At 40.8% G+C, this 18,774-nt stretch overlaps 1 protein-coding gene across 5 annotated transcripts in view; it reads right to left on the reverse strand.

Moving 5' to 3' along the window:
• The window catches only part of SDCBP (syndecan binding protein), a 61,517-nt gene extending 50,063 nt beyond the window's left edge, over nucleotides 1–11,454 (reverse strand). For all 5 annotated transcript variants that reach the window (XM_057498043.1, XM_036907561.2, XM_036907560.2 and 2 more), the window contains exon 1: nucleotides 11,326–11,454. The gene's annotated coding sequence lies outside the window, so the exon portion shown is untranslated. The remainder of the gene's footprint in view (nucleotides 1–11,325) is intronic.
• Nucleotides 11,455–18,774: the final 7,320 nt, after the last annotated feature.

Consider the following 18,774-nt stretch of genomic DNA (forward strand, 5'->3'; position numbering starts at 1 on the left):
TGGTAAGGGACTGAGGGGTAAGAGGGAAGTTTATACATTTCAAACATGAAGTTTATACATTTCAAACATTTCTATACTGTTCAATTCTTTTTAGTGACCATGAATTGCTTTTTATAGTAATTCAAAACAAAATTTCTGAAAATATTACAAGGATATGTACTCTGAAATTTTGATTAGCTATTTTGAGATGAGTAATTGATATACTCTTTAAACCCAAAACACAATGTATTCCAAATTGGCATATGGCTTGACATAGTTCTTTAGCTAGCTATCAATTTATTATCTCAGATCTTCAAATCCACCCATTATTGGCTGCTCTGCAAAGAGAGAGATGGACCCTTTAAATACTGCTCTTTTGCCAGCTGGCATGATGATAGGCTTTGTCAGCAGAAAGAGCTGAAGGTACACTAGAGGAGAAAGGATTTTCTCTTCCAGATTCCAGCTTACTTCTCCAGCTAGATTCCCATAGCACCTGTTTCTCTAGCATCTTGCTCCTGAAAGGAGCCGCTTCTCAACCACCCAGCTCCTGCAATATATAGCAGCCAACCCTGGCCTCATTTCATCCAACTTCTTTCCAAGCACTACAGTGGTTCTAGTCACAAACCACTTACTATTTCCCACCCAGGTCAAGAGCTTCTGTGCCTCTTTGTCTTTGCAAAAACATATTCCTCTTCCTAGAATGTCCTTCCAGAACTTCTCTATCAAAATCCTAGTCATGCTGGGAGAGCATCTCTGATGACCTCAGTCTGACAGGATGTCTCTCAATTCAGCAATTTCATTCTGCCTTACATGATAGCTAAGTTATGTTTATCTGTTACTTGAGGTCAAGGCCTAATATTTAATTTCTTTTTTTATCTAGCAAAGATGACTTCGCCAAAAGAAAAAAATATTTACTAAATATTTGGACTGATATTATTGAAGTAACAGTAAACAAGATTACCTTTAAAACATTCATTGAAAAGTTCAAGTTTTCTTATCTTGTAAGTCTACAATTTTGAACATAACACTGTTAAAAACTATCCAGCAGAATAAATCTTGTATTATTTTTCTGACTCCATTAAATTACTTGTATATTATATTTAAATCTTTGACCTAATGCTAACTGCAAAAATTCTTAGCAGTTTTTGAAGAATCACAAAGCTACCCTTGAAAAATCCTTTCAATTATGTCTGGCATTTCAGAATGACCAATAATGAGATTTAAGGGGACAGTAAAAAATAATTATTTTACACCAGTGAGAAATCTCATTGTACTTTGACTTAAAACTCCCCTATCACACACTATTACTGTACCAACTAAATTACATAATTTTGTTTCTAGACCTTCCCTTCAGCTGAGTAATCAATAAGAAAGTATAGCTCCCACTGCTCCTGAGATCAGTAGGCAAAACATCTTGCCATCCATTTATATTACCGAAGTTTAATCACAACATTTCTGACTGTAACAACTTTGTTTCATTGGTCTAATTCTTGGAAAGAACTGGCATTCTCCACTTACCCCTATACCAAGTTTGGCCCACTCTAAGCTCTTTGCAACCTCCCTGACTCTCCTCATTCCTACAAAAGATGAAAGGTCTCTCTATCCAGTGCATCCCTAGACCTTAGAAAGTAACCCCACATTAGTTCCTTCTAAGAGGTTTCTCTGTGCTTGGAGTAGTTTTAGGGTTTAGGATATCTAAAGATTAAAAAAAAAAAAATACCGGAGTATTCTGCCTAGTGTCAATTTTCCCATTAGACTTTCCAACCCCTCAAGATGATTTCAGGGTAGTTTCTTTAGCATCTTCAAATATGTGCACAGACCAAAGGCCTCCATAACTCAAACACTGTATGTGGTATGTTGGAATATCTAGTTAATTTGCTTTCCAGCTGCAATACTCTGATTAACGAAGTAGGAAAACACTAGTAAAGCTTTCCATGTGATTATCACCTTGAATAGCAATACTCATAATTTTCTGAGTTGACCTCACTCTCTGTCTTAGACTGCCCATTACTACTGGTCTCACACTTTAAAAATGATACGTGATTGGAGGGGCGGAGCCAAGATGGCAGCATGAGTAGAGCAGCGGAAATCTCCTCCCAAAAACATACATATTTTTGAAAATACAACAAATACAACTATCCTGAAAAGAGAGACCAGAAGATACAGGACAACAGCCAGACTACATCTACACCTGCAAGAACCCAGCGCCTCGTGAAGGGGGTAAGATACAAGCCACGGCCCGGCGGGACCTGAGCGCACCTCACCGCAGCTCCCCGGTAGGAGGAGAGGAGTCGGAGCAGGGAGGGAAAGGGAGCCCAGGACTGCTAAACACCCAGCCCTAGCCATCTGCACCGGAGCACAGACACACAGTGCGTGGGGTGCTGGATACTAGGGGAATGGGGCAGTAAAATCTGCGAGTGGGTGCCCGCAGCCAGCGCCTCTGGGTCAAAGAAAAGAGAGTGGCCTTTGAAAGTCTTAAAGGGACAGGGACCCCACAGCTGGATGGAGGCGTCCTGGCACAATCAGCTCAGCAGCTGGGAACCAGGGAACTCCAGGCACCCTAAACCCCTGGGCAGCAGCGCAGCTCCAGGGCCCCTCACAGCGATAAACAGCCTCCCGCCCGTTCCCGCTCCGGTGCAGCCCACAGCAACCGTGCACACAGCTTCCTTCACAGCGGCGGGACAAGAATCAGAGACCCCATCTGCGCGCAGCTGCCCAGCACAAGCCGCTAGAGGTCGCCATTATCCCAGGAGAGAAAAGCAACGAACTAGCAAGAAGGGACATTCTCCCAGATGACACGTGCCAACTACCCACGACCATCTCTATCACCATGAAAAGGCAGAAGAATTAGATACAGACAAGATTAACCCAGTCTCCCCTGAAAAGAAATCTGGGGAGATAGACCTAACCAATCTTCCTGAAAAAGAATTTAAAAGTAAGTTCATAACCACGCTGATGGACATGCAGAGAAATATGCAAGAGCTAAGGAGGGAGAATACAGAAATAAAACAATCTCTGGAAGGATTTAAAAGCATAATGGATAAGATGCAAGAGGCCACTGATGGATTAGAAACCAGAGAACAGGAACGTATAGAAGCTGACGGAGAGAGAGATAAAAGGATCTCCAGGATTGAAACATTAAGAGAACTGTGTGACCAATACAAAAGAAGCAATATCCACATTATATGGGTACCAGAAGAAGAAGAGAGAGAAAAAGGGATAGAAAGTGTCTTTGAAGAAATAATTGCTGAAAACTTCCCCAAACTGGGGGAGGAAATAGTCGCTCAGAGCACAGAAACACACAGACCCACCAAAAGAAGGGACCCAAAGAGGACAACACCAAAACACATAATAATTAAAATGATAAAGCTCAAGGACAAGGACAAAATCTTAAAGGTAGCTAGAGAGAGGAAAAAGTCACCTACAAAGGAAAACCCATCAGGCTATCATCAGACTTCTCAACAGAAACCTTACAGGCCAGAAGAGAACGGCATGATATATTTAATGCAATGAAACGGAAGGACATTGAATCAAGAATACTATATCCACCACGATTATCATTTAAATATGAAGGAGGGATTAAACAATTCCTAGACAAGAAAAAGTTGAGGGAATTTGCCTCCCACAAACCACCTCTACAGGGTATTTTACAGGGACTGCTCTAGATGGGAGCACTCCTAAGGCTAAATAGATGTCACCAGAGAAAATAAAATCACAGCAAAAAAAGCAGACCAACCAAATATTAACTAAAGGCAAAAAATAAAATCAACTACCGACGAAAGCAGTCAAAGAAAACACAAAAGAGCACAGAATAAAACACCCAACATATAAAGAATGGAGGAGGAGGAATAAGAAGAGAGAGAAATAAAGAATCATCAGACAGTGGTTATAATAGCTCAATAAGTGAGTTAACTTAGACAGGAAGATATTAAGCTAACCTTGAACCTTTGGTAACCACGAATCTAAAGCCTGCAATGGCAAAGTGAACATATCTTTCAATAATCACCCTAAATGCAAATGGACTGAATGCACCAATCAATAGACACAGAGTAATAGAATGGATAAAAAAGCAAGACCCGTCCATATGCTGCTTCCAAGAGACTCACCTTAAACCCAAAGACATGCACGGATTAAAACTCAAGGGAGGGAAAAAGATGTTTCATGCAAAATACAAGGAGAAAAAAGCAGGTGTTGCAGTACTAGTATCAGACAAAATAGACTTCAAAACAAAGAAGGTAACAAGAGATAAAGAAGGACATTACATAATGATTAGGGGGTCAGTCCAACAGGATATAACCATTATAAATACATATGCACCCAACACAGGAGCACCAGCATATGTGAAACAAATACTAACAGAATTAAAGGAGGAAATAGAATGCAATGCACTCACTTTAGGAGACTTCAACACACCACTCACTCCAAAGGGTAGATCCACTAGACAGAAAATAAGTAAGGACACAGAGGCACTGAACAACACACTAGAACAGATGGACCTAATAGACATCTATAGAACTCTACATCCAAAAGCAACCGGATACACATTCTTCTCAAGTGTACATGGAACATTCTCCAGAATAGACCACATACTAGGCCACAAAAAGAGCCTCAGTAAATTAAAAAAGATTGAAATTCTACCAACCAGCTTTTCAGACCACAAAGGTATAAAACTAGAAATAAATTGTACAAAGAAAGCAAAAAGGCTCGCAAACACATGGAGGCTTAACAACATGCTCCTAAATAATCAGTGGATCAACAACCAAACTAAAATGGAGATCCAGCAATATATGGAAACAAATGACAAAAACAACACAAAGCCCCAACTTCTGTGGGATGCAGTGAAAGCAGTCTTAAGAGGAAAGTATATAGCAATCCAGGCATATTTAAAGAAGGAAGAACAAACCCAAATGAATAGTCTAACGTCACAGTTATCAAAATTGGAAAAGGAAGAACAAATGAGGCCTAAAGTCAGCAGAAGGAGGGACATAGTAAAGATCAGAGAAGAAATAAACAAAATCAAGAATAAAACAATAGAAAAAAATCAATGAAACCAAGAGCTGGTTCTTCGAGAAAATAAACAAAATAGATAAACCCCTAGCCACACTTATCAAAGAAAAAAAGGGAGCTACACACATAAACAGAATCAGAAATGAGAAAGGAAAAATCATGACAAACACCAGAGAAATACAAAGAATTATTAGAGAATAGTATGAAAAATTATATGCTGACAAACTGGATAACCTAGAAGAAATGGACAACTTTCTAGAAAAATACACCCTTCCAAGGCTGACCAAGGAAGAAACAGAAAATCTGAACAGACCAATTACCAGCAATGAAATTGAACTGGTAGTCAAAAATCTACCTAAGAACAAAATACCTGGGCCAGATAGCTTCATCACTGAATTATATCAAACATTTAATGAAGACCTAATACCCACCCTCCTTAAAGTTTTCCAAAGAGTAGAAGAGGGAATACTTCCAAACTCATTCTCTGAGGCCAGCATCACTCTAATACCAAAACCAGGCAAACACACTACAAAAAAAGAAAATTACAGACCAATATCCCTATTCAACACAGATGCAAAAATACTGAACAAAATGTTAGCAAACCGAATTCAAAAATATCAAAAAGACCATCCATCATGATCAAGTAGGATTTATGCCAGGGTTGCAAGGATGGTACAACATTTGAACATCCATCCACATTATCCACTACATCAAGCGGGATTCAACCCAGGGATGCAAGGATGGTACAACATTTGAATATCCATCAACATCATACACTACATCAACTAAAAGAAGGACAAAAATCACATGATCATCTCCACAGATGCTGAAAAAGCATTTGACAAAATTTAACATCCATTCATGATAAAAACTCTCAAAATGGAAACAGAGAGCAAGTACCTCAACATAACAAAGGCCATATATCACAAACCCACAGCTAACATTATACTTAACAGCAAGAAGCTGAAAGCTTTTCCTTTAAGATCGGGAACAAGACAAGGATGCCCACCCTCCCCACTTTTATTCAACATAGTTCTGGAGGTCCTAGACACAGCAATCAGACAACACAAAGACATGAAAGGCATCCAGATTGGCAAGGAAGAAGTTAAACTATCCCTGTTTGCAGATGACATGATATTGTACATAAAAAATCCTGAAGAATCCACTCCAAAACTACTACATCTACTATCTGAATTCAGCAAAGTTGCAGGATACAAAATTAATACACAGAAATCTGTGGCATTCCTATACAATAATGATGAACTAGTGGAAAGAGAAAACACGGAAACAATTCCATTCACAATTGCATCAAAAAGAATACTTGGGAGTAAACCTAACCAAGGAAGTGAAAAAAACTATACCCTGAAAACTACAAGACACTCCAAAGAGAAATTAAGGAGGATACTAATAAATGGAAATTCATCCCAAGCTCTTGGCTAGGAAGAATTAATATTGTCAAAATGGCCATCCTGCCTAAAGCAATCTACAGATTCAATGAAATTCCTATCAAAATACCAACAGCATTCTTCAATGAACTGGAACAAATAGTTCAAGAATTCATATGGAACCACAGAAAACCCCAAATAGCCAAAGCAATCCTGAGAAAGAAGAATAAAGTAGGGGGGATTTCACTTCCCAACTTCAAGCTCTACTACAAAGCTACAGTAATCAAGACAATTTGGTACTGGCTCAAAAACAGACCCACAGAGCAGTGGAACAGAATAGAGACTCCGAACATTAACCCAAACATACACGGTCAATTAATATACAATAAAGGAGCCATGGATACACAATGGGGAAATGACAGCCTCTTCAACAGTTGGTGTTGACAAAACTGGACAGCTACATGTAAGAGAATGAAACTGGATCACTGTCTAACCCCATACACAAAAGTAAATTCAAAATGGATCAAAGACCTGAATGTAAGTCATGAAACCATAAAACTCCTAGAAAAAAACATAGGCAAAATCTCTTGGACATAAACATGAGCAACTTCTTCATGAACATATATCCCCAGGCAAGGGAAACAAAAGCAAAATTGAACAAGTGGGACTACATCAAGCTGAAAAGCTTCTGTACAACGAAGGACATCATCAACAGAACAAAAAGACATCCTCAGTATGGGAGAATATACTCATAAATGACATATCCGATAAAGGACTGACATCCAAATTATATAAAGAGCTCACGCACCTCAACAAACAAAAAGAAAATAATCCAACTAAAAAATAGGCAGAGGAGCTAAACAGACACTTTTCCCAAGAAGAAATTCAGATGGCCAACAGGCACTACTAAAGATGCTTCACTTGCTAATCATCAGAGAAATGCAAATTAAAACCACAATGAGATATCACCTCACACCAGTTAAGGATGACCACCATCCAAATGACAAACAAAAAATGTTGGCAAGAATGTGGAGAAAGGGGAACCCTCCAGCTCTGCTGGGGGGAATGTAAACTAGTCAGCCTTTGTGGAAAGCAATAATGGAGGTTCCTCAAAAAACTCAAAATAGAAATACCATTTGACCCAGGAATTCCACTCCTGGGAATTTACCCTAAAAATGCAGGAGCCCAGTTTGAAAAAGATATATGCACTCCTAAGTTTATCGCAGCACTATTTACAATTGAGAAATGGAAGCAACTTAAGTGCCCATCAGTAGATGAATAGATAAAGAAGATGTGGTACATACACACAATGGAATATTATTTAGCCATAAGAAGAAAACAAATCCTACCATTTGCAACAGCATGGATGAAGGTAGAGGGTATTATGCTCAGTGAAATAAGCCAGGCAGAAAAGACAAGTATCAAATGATTTCACTCATCTGTAGAGTATAAGAACATAGCAAAAACTAAAGGAAAACAGCAGCAGACTCATAGAACCCAAGAATGGACTAACAGTTACCAACGGGAAAGGGACAGGGGAGGATAGGTGGGGAGGGAGGGATACGGAAGAAACAGGAGCATTACAATTAGCACACATAATGTAGCGGGGGTAGGGGTGACATGGGAAAGGCAATATATACAGAGAAGACAAGTAATGATTCTATAGCATCTTACTACACTGATGGACAGTGACTGTAATGGGGTATGTGGGGAGGACTTGATAAACTTGATAATAGGGAGAGTCTAGTAACTATAAAGTTGTTCAAGTAATTGTACATAAATGATACCAAAAAAAAATGCACATATGCTGCCATTAGTAGAAACCACCAAACACTTTTCCAAGGGAGTTGCACTGATTTGCACTCCATTTGCTAGAAGTGAATGAAAGTTCAGTTGCTCCACTCCCTTGCCAAAATTTGGTATTGTCTTGTCTTTGTTTTGGCTGGTCTAGTGCATGTACAATGGTATCTCATTGTGATTTTGATTTGCATTCCCTGATTACTGATGAAGCTAAACATGGTTTGATATGTTTATTGGCTATTTGGATATCCTCTTTGATAAAATGACTATTTAAATCATTTGCCTAGCTTTATATTGGGTTAACTACTTCTTAATGATTTTCAGTTCTTTATATATTCTGGATATGTCTTTTTTGTTGAAGTATTATTGATATACAATCATACTGGTTTCAAATGTACAACTAGTGGTTCAGCAGTTGCCCATACAGTTAAGTCCTCACCCCTTCTATGGCAGTTACTATCTATCAACATAGAAAGATGGTACAGAATCTGGATATGAATCATTGTATATGTACAACCACTATATTCACAACATTGAATATGTTGTGTGGCTTGTGTTTTCCCTCTCTGAATGGTGTCTTTCGTGACTAGGAACCTCCTAATTTTAATGTAATCCAAGTTAACATTTTAGGGTTAAGACATTTTCTATCCTATTCAAGAATACTTTGTTTACCTCAGATAATAAAGATATCCTTGTCTTTAAAAAAAAAAAAAGGAATGGCCAATAAGCACATGAAAAGATGCTCAACATCCTTAATCATCATGGAGATGCAAAGCAGAACTACTAGATACCATAGCACACCCATGAGGATAGCTACTTTAAAAACACTGTTGTTGCCAATGTGGTGAAATTGGAACCCCATGCACTGTGATGGGTATGTAAAATGGCAGTCACTATAGAAAACAGTAAGGTGGCACCTCAAAAAATCAAAAACAGAAGTACCATATGATCCAGCAATTCCACTTCTGGGTATGTACCCAAAATAATTGAAATATGGGTCTGAAGAGATATTTGTATATCCATGTTCATAACAGTATTATTCATAATAGCACAAACATGAAAGCAACCCAGTGTCCACTGAAAAATGAATTGGTAAGCAAAGCATGGAATATACATACAGTGGACTATTATTCAGCCTTATAATGAAAGGAAATTCTGCAGTATAAGTATAACATGGATGAACCTTGAAGACGTGCTAAGTGAAATAAACCACTCACAAAAAGATACATAATGTGATTCCACTTCCAGAATGTGCATGAGATAGTCAGAATCATAAAGACACAAAGTATAATGGTGGTTGCCAGGGGCTGAAGGTGGAGAGAATGGGCAGTTATTGTTTAATAAGTACAGAATTTCAATTTTACAAGATGAAAAAAGTTATGGGGATGGGCAGTAGTGATGGTTGCACAAAATATCCTATTTAATACCTCCGAACTACAATTAAAAATGGTTAAGGTGATAAATTTAATGTTATGTGCAATTTTCCACAAAAAAAACGGTGGGGGAATATATGTATGTTTGTATAGCTATGAAATATTCCTGAATGAATACCTAATAGATGTAGAACAGCTGACTCCTAAAGGAAAAGAATATGCCCGGCTGGAAAACATTGGAGACTTTAAATGTATACCTTTTTTATTGATTAAATTTTGAGCCATGTTACCGCTTACCTCCTCAAAAACTAAGTGCCCAAGAAATGTTGTCACACTTCAAAATAAATGAATAATTTCTAATATAACTAACACTAGATTTAGGAAGTATCTTAAAGTTGTTTGGGGGAAAGACTTCTTTTTAGGAACCCTGGGCATTTACTACCTAAAAAAAAAGTATCTGAATCTGGAAAAAAAAAACAGAAGAAAATAGTTGAGTCAGTTTTGTTGAACAGTTCATTCACCTGCCAACTAGTAAATTCTTCCTCTTTCAGTCATGTTTTCTATATCCTTTCCTATAATGGGACTAAACATGACTAAAAATTAATGTTGCCGAAGTTAAATTTGGGTTATAATGGAGTGACTATTTCCCAAACCTTTTAAAGGACATTCCAAATCCTTATTTTTAAGGAACAAAACCACTGTGACACAAACACTGTATCTATAATATTTACATCATGTAAAGCACAAAAGTTTTACAGAACTAGGTAATAACAGAGAAAACGAAAAATCATTTTTTTAAATGTCTGCCCTTAATCTCGAATAGAAACACTAAGGAATGTACAAAGTTAAACTAATCACATTAATATTTGAGATAAAGCTAACAGACTGCAGTTGTTTTTCAATATAATTTTCCTTTAAATCTTTTTTCTTTTAAGTAAGTGGCTAAGTTTGGTAAATCAATTTTGTACTTTCTAATATAATTACATAATGGAAAAAATAATAAATGTGCATGCAGATAATTTACACAAGACGAAACTAGAAATTCCTTTCAAAACTGGCACAGTATACCATGATGACACAAATGTACTTTGGTAAAAAAGACACATTTCCGCAACCACATGCCTTCACTTTCCCAGTATTACAAGGAAATCCTGAAATGAAAGCTCTGAGTCACTAGATCTCAAGGGATATTTCCTCCCGAACACACCCTGAGGGAAACGTTTAACAACCTCTCCCACCTCCCCCAAACCCCCGAAAGTCAAGGATTCGCTCATTCAAAAAACATCTCCTTCCTCCTTCCAAACCCCGGACGTCGGATTAAGCCACCAAGGAAGGTGACTCAGTACAGCCCCAGGGACACGGAGCACCGCAAGAACCACAGCCAGCGGCTCTTTCTTCACCGTCTCTGGGGAGCTTGTCCAGTAGAAACGTAAAGAGTCGAGAGGAACCAGAACCAGGAAGAGTCGCAGAACTGCGGCGGGAAATGACGTCGTCGCCCCCCCGACCGGGCCTCCGAGCTCCGTCCCCACCCCAGAAACGACCCATTCCCAGGTGGGACCACGGATAACTCAGGGTGGTCGGGATAGAGCGCGCCACCCGCACAAACTTCCGCTTTCTACGGGAGCGGCGCAGGGAAGGGTGCGAGGCGGACGGGGAGGGGGTCGCCTCCCGCACACTGCTGCGACCCACGCGCTCTCTGCTTAGAGGCCCGGGGCCCCCACGCTTCCGCCCCTCGCGCCCGCGCCGCAGGAGGGTCTCCTTACCCCCGAAAGTCCTCTTACCTAGGCCGCAGAGACCCGCTCACCGCCGACGACGCCGCCTCCAGTCAGTGACGTGACCTGCTGAGCGAAGAAAGGCGCGCCCGAGGACAGCCCGCGAGGCACGTCACGGCGCCGCCCCCGCCCTCCGCCCGCGCAGGCGCAGGGTGCCTGGTCAGATGACTCGGTCCCCGTGGTAACGGGCAGCGAGGGCCAGGGGTACGGGGGACGGAGCACTGGACGCTGGGCGCAGGCCGCTCCGGCAGCCCTGGCGAGTGGGCCGTGCCCACGGCTGTGGTCACCGCCATCTCCCCTCGCCCCACGGTTCGTGCCCCCCACCTCTGTGCTGCCACCCGCTCCCTGCTGTGGTCTCTGGAACAGTCCTTGATCTTATTACTTCCCTTCTAATTGTTCCAACAAGTCCAGCATCTAAATCCTACAAGTTCCAGGAAGAGAAAATGAAGAGGAAGAAATTATCAGACAACTAACTAATGCAAGACTACCAGGATTGGACAACAGATACCTCGTAGGACTCATTGAGTGCCCAGAAAATTCCTTTTAACTAAGACTGGCACCAGAGCACATGATTGTGAAATTGTAGAACATTAAGAAGATCCTAAAAAGATTCCCAGATAGAAGAAACAGGTCATGTACTAATGATTGATAACTAAAATAGGTTGGGGTTCTCAAAAGAAATGCTTGAAGCTACAGCACACTGGAGCAATGCCTTCAGAATTCCAACGGGAAAGTATTTTGAAACTAGAAGTCTATATTGAGTCAAACTACGTTATTCAAGTACAATAGAATGAAGACATTTTTATATATACAAGGAATCAGAAAGTTTATCTCCTATACTCCCTTTGTCAGGAAGTGACAAAGCAAGTGTGCATTTTGCTACATAAAAATAAAAATATGACGATATCTTGCCAATGGGTTTCAGCCCCAACAAGTTCACTGTGGATTCAGTGTGACCAAAAAAATGACAGCAGAATGTTCTTGCGGTGAAAGGGTTATTCCCAACTTAATTCCCACAGTGGCAGGTCAATCACTAAAATCCCAAGCACTCAGAGCGAGTCTGCAAGCAACAAGCCGGTCTCTGGGCCTCTGTCCTCGGCACTGCCACCACTCCAGCCTCTGCTCTGCCCTCCTGCAGCCTTGTTGCCCAGAGCACTGGGCAGAGCTCTATATAGAGTCAGCAGCAATGTGTTGCCCACACGTGTGTAGTGACTAGCCAACCAGGGCCAGGTGAGAATCCCGGCCACAGGAACTCTCGTTTTATCCACAGACAAGAAAAAGGAAAAGCTAATGAGAAGAGTCCCACAGCAAAGACGCTTCAGCACGAGAGAGGACAAAAGAGCCAAAGGATGATATTGAACAATGGGGATCCTGGGATGACAGATACGCAAGATGCCTAGAGAGCCGCAGTCCTGCTGGAAACACAATGATAGGAGTGTCTCCAAGAAGAGTACTATATTTGAACATAGTGAGTGTGGATAAAATGAGAGTTCCTGTGGCCAGAATTCTCACCTGGCACTGATTGACTAGCTCACTGCACACCTGTGGACAATACATGGCTGTTGACTCAATAAAAAGAGCTGCTCCCAGTGCTCTGGGCATGACACGGTGGCAGGGCTGCAAGGCTGCCGGAGAGCGGATGCAAAGACGCTAGTGCTTGACCTACCGCCTGAGAACAAGCCGGGTAATAAACCCTTTCACCCCAAGAACGTTTTGCTGTCGATTTCTTTGGTCACTCTGAATCCATAGCAAACTTGCCTGGGGCTGAAACCCATTGGCAAGACAGTGAGGGAGTCTTCCTTCTGGGAATGTGGAGATGAATTAATAATAATAAATTAGAGTACAAAATGGTAAAGAAAAAAAACACCCTCCAAGTTACATAAAATTAACTGTCATAGCATCCTGATATATGGAAAGTATTTCATCTAAGATTTCTTCTTATGATTATTATTATTATTGGGAGAAATAGGAAGGTAAAAGGCAGGAGAACTGGCCAAGTTCTGTTGCAAGAAAGTTTTACTTTTTCATTCTACTATGATAAGAATGATCTACACTTTATTCACATACAGTGCATCATCTTTAGCTTACAATTCTGTGAATGTTTTCTTACTTATGGATGTAAGTATTACTTTAGAATACTCCAAGGGTTCATTCATAAAATCTTATGAATCACTTGAGTAGCCCTTAACAAATCTTATCCCTTTGGTGGAAGGAGTAATTTGGGTAATTAAATAGGTATGTATCATTTGCTAGCTACTTTATGAATAAAGAATGGCAAAATAAGAAAAAAATATGGTAAAAAATATTAGGCAAATTGACTTAACTGCTGGGGTTATCTTTATATGTATTTTAGGAGATCTAGTTTCTGCTTTTCCAGTGAGGACTCTCAGTGGTCTGACACAGAAACAGACCACAAATAGGAATATACTCTAACAATTACCATGGTAGGGTGCAACTAACCAAAGATATTACTGCTTATTAAAATCTCTTCAGTGTTTCATGCTAAGGCTAAAGAACAGTGCTCCTATTTAAGGATGCCTCTTGGATCTCTTCCTGGCTTATAATGTTGTTTAGAGGTAGGAGTAAAGATGAGAATAATTACCATAGGTTTTTATTCACTTTTTGGAACTGAGAATTTCATCTTTTTAAATCCCTGAAACAGCAGCAATGAATAGCCCTATTGTAATTAGCATTGCTGTTATTTCCAAAGATTGACACTTACCAAAAGACAAGAAAGAATTGATCACTTGCAGGTCACTTGTTCTATTGAATTATGTAACTCCCTCCTCCTTTTAAAAATCTTAGCCACCTGATAAACCAGCCTGCCCTAAATTTAATGATGACTTTATTCCAGAACACATTTCCCACCTCAGGGTTTTACACCAGCAAAATTATGAACACTGTTTCAAACAGTGAAACCACCACTTAAGCACTCCTCAGCTGACTCTCCTCAGCTCACTTAGAATATGTTCCTGGAAAAAAAAAAGTCTGCTGTCAATTCAATCACTTTTTAACTGTGCAAGGTGTGCTCCCCATTTAAAAACAACATTGAAATAAACAAGTTGGTAAAGCCTAGACACGTGTGAAAGGTAAACAGTTATTCCTTGGTAAATGGCACTTTGTAAATTTGGATTTAGGGTAGCTGTTTATTTTGTAATAGAACATTCATGTGTGAAGATTAATAGTCCCTGTTGCTAAATTACCATTTTCCCATGTATCTACAATTTTTTACAAAACCCTTTTAAAAAGATAAATTTTAAAATATGGATTATTTTGCTAAAGTGAAGTGGTCATCTGTACTAAAGATTCTATCACACTCATGAGGTATGCTTTTGACAGGTGGTAAAAATGTGGGTGGTTGACATTCCAGTAAGTTAAATAAAACTTAGAAATCAAAATTAACTTTGAGTATGGCATTTGGCTCCCCTTTCAAACCTGTGTTGAATTCTGCTTTCCTAAAAATTAAAACATATTTAGAAATTCCTCCCCTACACAAAATCCTCTTTGGAACTAAGACAGGGGCTGTGGACTTAAGAGTAGGGCGACGGCCTCCGGCACAAAAAATAAAAAGCAAGATAATGCATTGTGCTATTTGCTTTGGCCTGCTGGGGGGGCCAGTTTATTTTTCTAATTTTACTCAGGTGCTGCTTTTCTTGCTCCAGCCCTAAACAAATGATTTGTTGCAACTTGGGCAATGTAGCAAGCAAGCCCAAAGCAACATAGTAAAAACAGGAAGGATTCCATCTTGAAAATAAGATTTTGCATCTTAAAAAGTAAGTTTCTTAACAAACAGACAATAACTCAGCCCACCTTGGGAGCAAAGCAGGCAGTCTTGAGCCATATGCTCCCAGACCAGGAAGCTGCTATTCTGGGAGGAAATCAGAGCAGTAAAATTCTTGTAAAGAACCAGGAAGACTCATAAGAAACTTAATGTCTCTTCAAAGTTAAACATTTTAGGACCACTTAGCAGGTGTACATCCCTAGCCCTTTGTCTCTCAACTGCCGATAAAACCCTAGACAACGCACCACCCCGGACTCTCTTGTCCCCTCCTGGCTTGAGCCAGGAACTCTGTCCTCTCGCTTTCTCTATAAATAAAAGTCTCTGCCTTGCTCTCCTACCTTGAATGTTTGTGAAGTTCATTCTTCAGCTCCGTGAACAAGAACCCTCCGCATCAGAAAGACTTAGTATTGTGACAGTAACAAGATGCGTTTGAAACTGGTTTTGCACAAGGTGTTCTGAAAGCCCAAGCACTAACACAGAAAAACAATGGTGAGTAGTTGATTTGACACCATCCATACTTGGATTGAATATCTGAAAGGAACTCAGAGTCCACCTTTAAATGATTATAAATAACTTTGATAAGTTATGCAGCTTTTCATTTCATTTCATTATCCAAAAGTTGTCATATATCCCATTGTATTTGTAACTTAAGCTGTGAGGAAATGGAAATAATCTGCTGACCCTTTGATTTTCTAAGTGCAAAATCAAAGTCAAGGACAGAAGCACAAGTGGCTTCATGAAGTTTTTGGTAACGTGGCAATTATGCAAAAGAACGCCAAGTTACAAAATAGGATGTAATGAAATAGGAGTACCAGGAGTAAGCTAATTTTGCACTTCATTGAGCTGACATTTCTCATCAGTGTCTTTTGACTTAGGCTTTTTCTTTTCTCCTCCAGATTCTCTAAGAAAACATTTATGGACTCTTAAAAAACCCATTTTTATCTGATAAAGGTTTTTATTTTTCTAACTTATTAATTTGTTTAAATCTTTTAAAAACCTGTTTCTTTTTTAAAGTTAGTCTACTTAAGACTAAGAGAAAGAAAACACTAATGTTTGTGGCTCTAGGGTCTAGGCTTTTCCTTCCTAAATAAAGAATTCTCATATTGGGTCACTTTGCAGTTTTTTGTTTTTTACATTAAAGAAGAAAAGTTTTAATCTGTTTTGACTGTGTACCCCCTGCATTTTCAGAAGGATTATTTTATTGACATTGTTTTGCAGATTACAAGAAAAGTTCCTTCAAATACTGTACAACTTCAAGTTTTACTACTTGTTTTGAGAATATAAATTTTGTTAAAATTCCAAGGATTATGTTAGAGTGAAAATATTAATTTCTAGTAGAGGTTAGTTTCCCAGAGTTTTAGGAAACCTGTCCAATTATAAAATTAGAAACATGTAGAAGAATTCCATAATAGCAATACAAAGGGATATAGTGTAGAACTTGAAGAATCAAACGTTAGCATAAGCACAGCCATCTTAAAGGCTCAAACACTATTTTCTAACCTAGAAGGAGAAAAATTACTAGAACTTTGCAAAACAAGTTAGTCAGCCAGTGTTAATTGTAGTGACCTTTAGTTAGCTAACTTCAATCAGTTAAGCTTATCTTGCTAGAACTACCCTAAACATTCCGAAAGTGATTTTATCTAACCAGACCCTCAGGATGTGGCGTCAGCCGAAAATTTATGTGTCTATGGAAAAACACTGTATTGTGACTGTAGAAAATACTGCCCCTTTGAAAATGCTATAAAAACTTCTGGCTTTGTGTGTTCAGGGTCCTTGTTGAGACCCGCTGCGTCGGGCTAACACATGGACCCCAGCTAGCTGGCCTCTGAATAAATTCCTCTTGCTTGTTGCATCAAGAGACGCCTTCCGTGAGTGATCTGGGGCGACGTCCTCCTCTGGGAGAATCCAACATTTGGGGGCTCGTCCGGGATCGTGCGCTCACCCCACTTCACTCCCGAAGCCGTTCTTAGAAGAAGAAGTAAGATTAGTGGCGCCTTGAGTTGTCTGTGTTCTGTGTTCTGCTTTTCAGTGAGACCGGTCGGAGTTCTGAAAAAGGTACCCTCTGTCTGGCAGCCGTCCCGGTCCCGTAAGAGGTCGCGACTGCGGTCAGTAGACGTACTTAGAGCACCGCAGGCTGCAACCCTGGGGGACGCCCCGGGGAGTTTACAGGGCCAGGGACGCCTGGTAGCCTCCAACCTGTTTTTCCGAAAAAGTAAACCGGATGAGATAGGGTTAGTTTTTGGGCGCCGAGAGTATCAGCCCACTGATTCCTTCCGGTTCTTGGTCAGAAATCTGAGGAAGACAAAAAGCGGCCGCTGTGTGTCTAATCTCTGAGTGTCTCTGTTTTTTGTGTCCTTTACGTGTCTAATAATTGTTATACTGGCAATGGGACAGACAGTGACGACCCCCCTTAGCCTGACGTTAGGTCATTGGACAGAAGTGAGAGCAAGGGTGCATAACTTGTCGATAGAAGTTAAAAAAGGGCTGTGGCAGACTTTCTGTACCTCCAAGTGGCCAACTTTTAACGTTAGGTGGCCCCCGGAGGGGACTTTTGACCTCTCCACTCTGCTTGCAGTAAAAGCTGTTGTTTTCCAGAATTCAACTCGGGGACATCCGGATCAGCAGCCCTACACTGTAGTCTGGCAAGAATTAGTGGAAAATCCACCGCCCTAGGTAAAGCCCTGGGTGCGAAAGAAAGCGAACTCTCGAGTCTTATTAGCTCAGGCTCAACCTCAGGGAAAAGGGAAAGGGACCACCAAAATACACCCTGACACTCAAGACTTGCACATAGTTGATGATCCCCCTCCTTACCCTCCTGCCTCTGCCCCTGCGCCCGAGGCCCCGGCGGCCGAGGCCCCAGTGCCTCCGGCCCCGGCACCTCCGATGCCTCTAGCCTCTGGTACCGAGGCATTGGGGCCAGCTCCGGGACTGGCCCAGGGAACTCGGCGGCGCCGAGGGGCCGCATTGGACCCATCAGGTATTTTTCCCCTCAGGTCTTATAAAGCCCCCATTCTCGGGGAGGAAAGAGACCCGCCTTTCCAACCTCTGCAATACTGGCCATTCTCCTCTGCCGATTTATATAATTAGAAAGCTAACCACCCTCCTTTTTCAGAGGAACTGCAGAGACTAATGAGACTGATAGAGTCCCTGATGTTCTCTCACCAGCCCACTTGGGATGATTGTCAGCAGCTCTTACAGGTACTCTTCACCACGGAAGAAAGAGAAAGGATCCTCCTGGAAGCGCGAAAGAACGTGCCTGGAGCTGACGGACGACCGTCGCAACTCCCTCATGATATAGAAAGGGGGTTCCCACTGACCAGACCCAACTGGGACTTTAATTCTCCAGAAAGTAGAGAGCGACTAACCATCTATCGCCAGGCTCTAGTGGCAGGTCTTCGCGGGGCTGCAAGGCGCCCCACCAATTTGGCCAAAGTAAGAGAGGTTAGTCAGGGAGCCGCTGAGGCACCCGCAGTGTTCTTAGAACGCCTGATGGAAGCCTTCAGGCGGTATACTCCTTTTGACCCCACTTCTGAGGAACACAGTGCTTCAGTGGCTCTTGCCTTTATTAGGCAATCAGTGCCTGATATTAGAAAGAAGCTTCAGAGACTAGAAAGCTTACAGGATTTGTCGTTGAGAGATTTAGTGAAAGAAGCTGAGAAAGTATATCATAAGAGAGA

The sequence above is a fragment of the Manis pentadactyla genome, chromosome 3 (genome assembly GCF_030020395.1).
Source record: "Manis pentadactyla isolate mManPen7 chromosome 3, mManPen7.hap1, whole genome shotgun sequence".
NCBI classification, from domain to species: Eukaryota; Metazoa; Chordata; class Mammalia; order Pholidota; family Manidae; genus Manis; species Manis pentadactyla.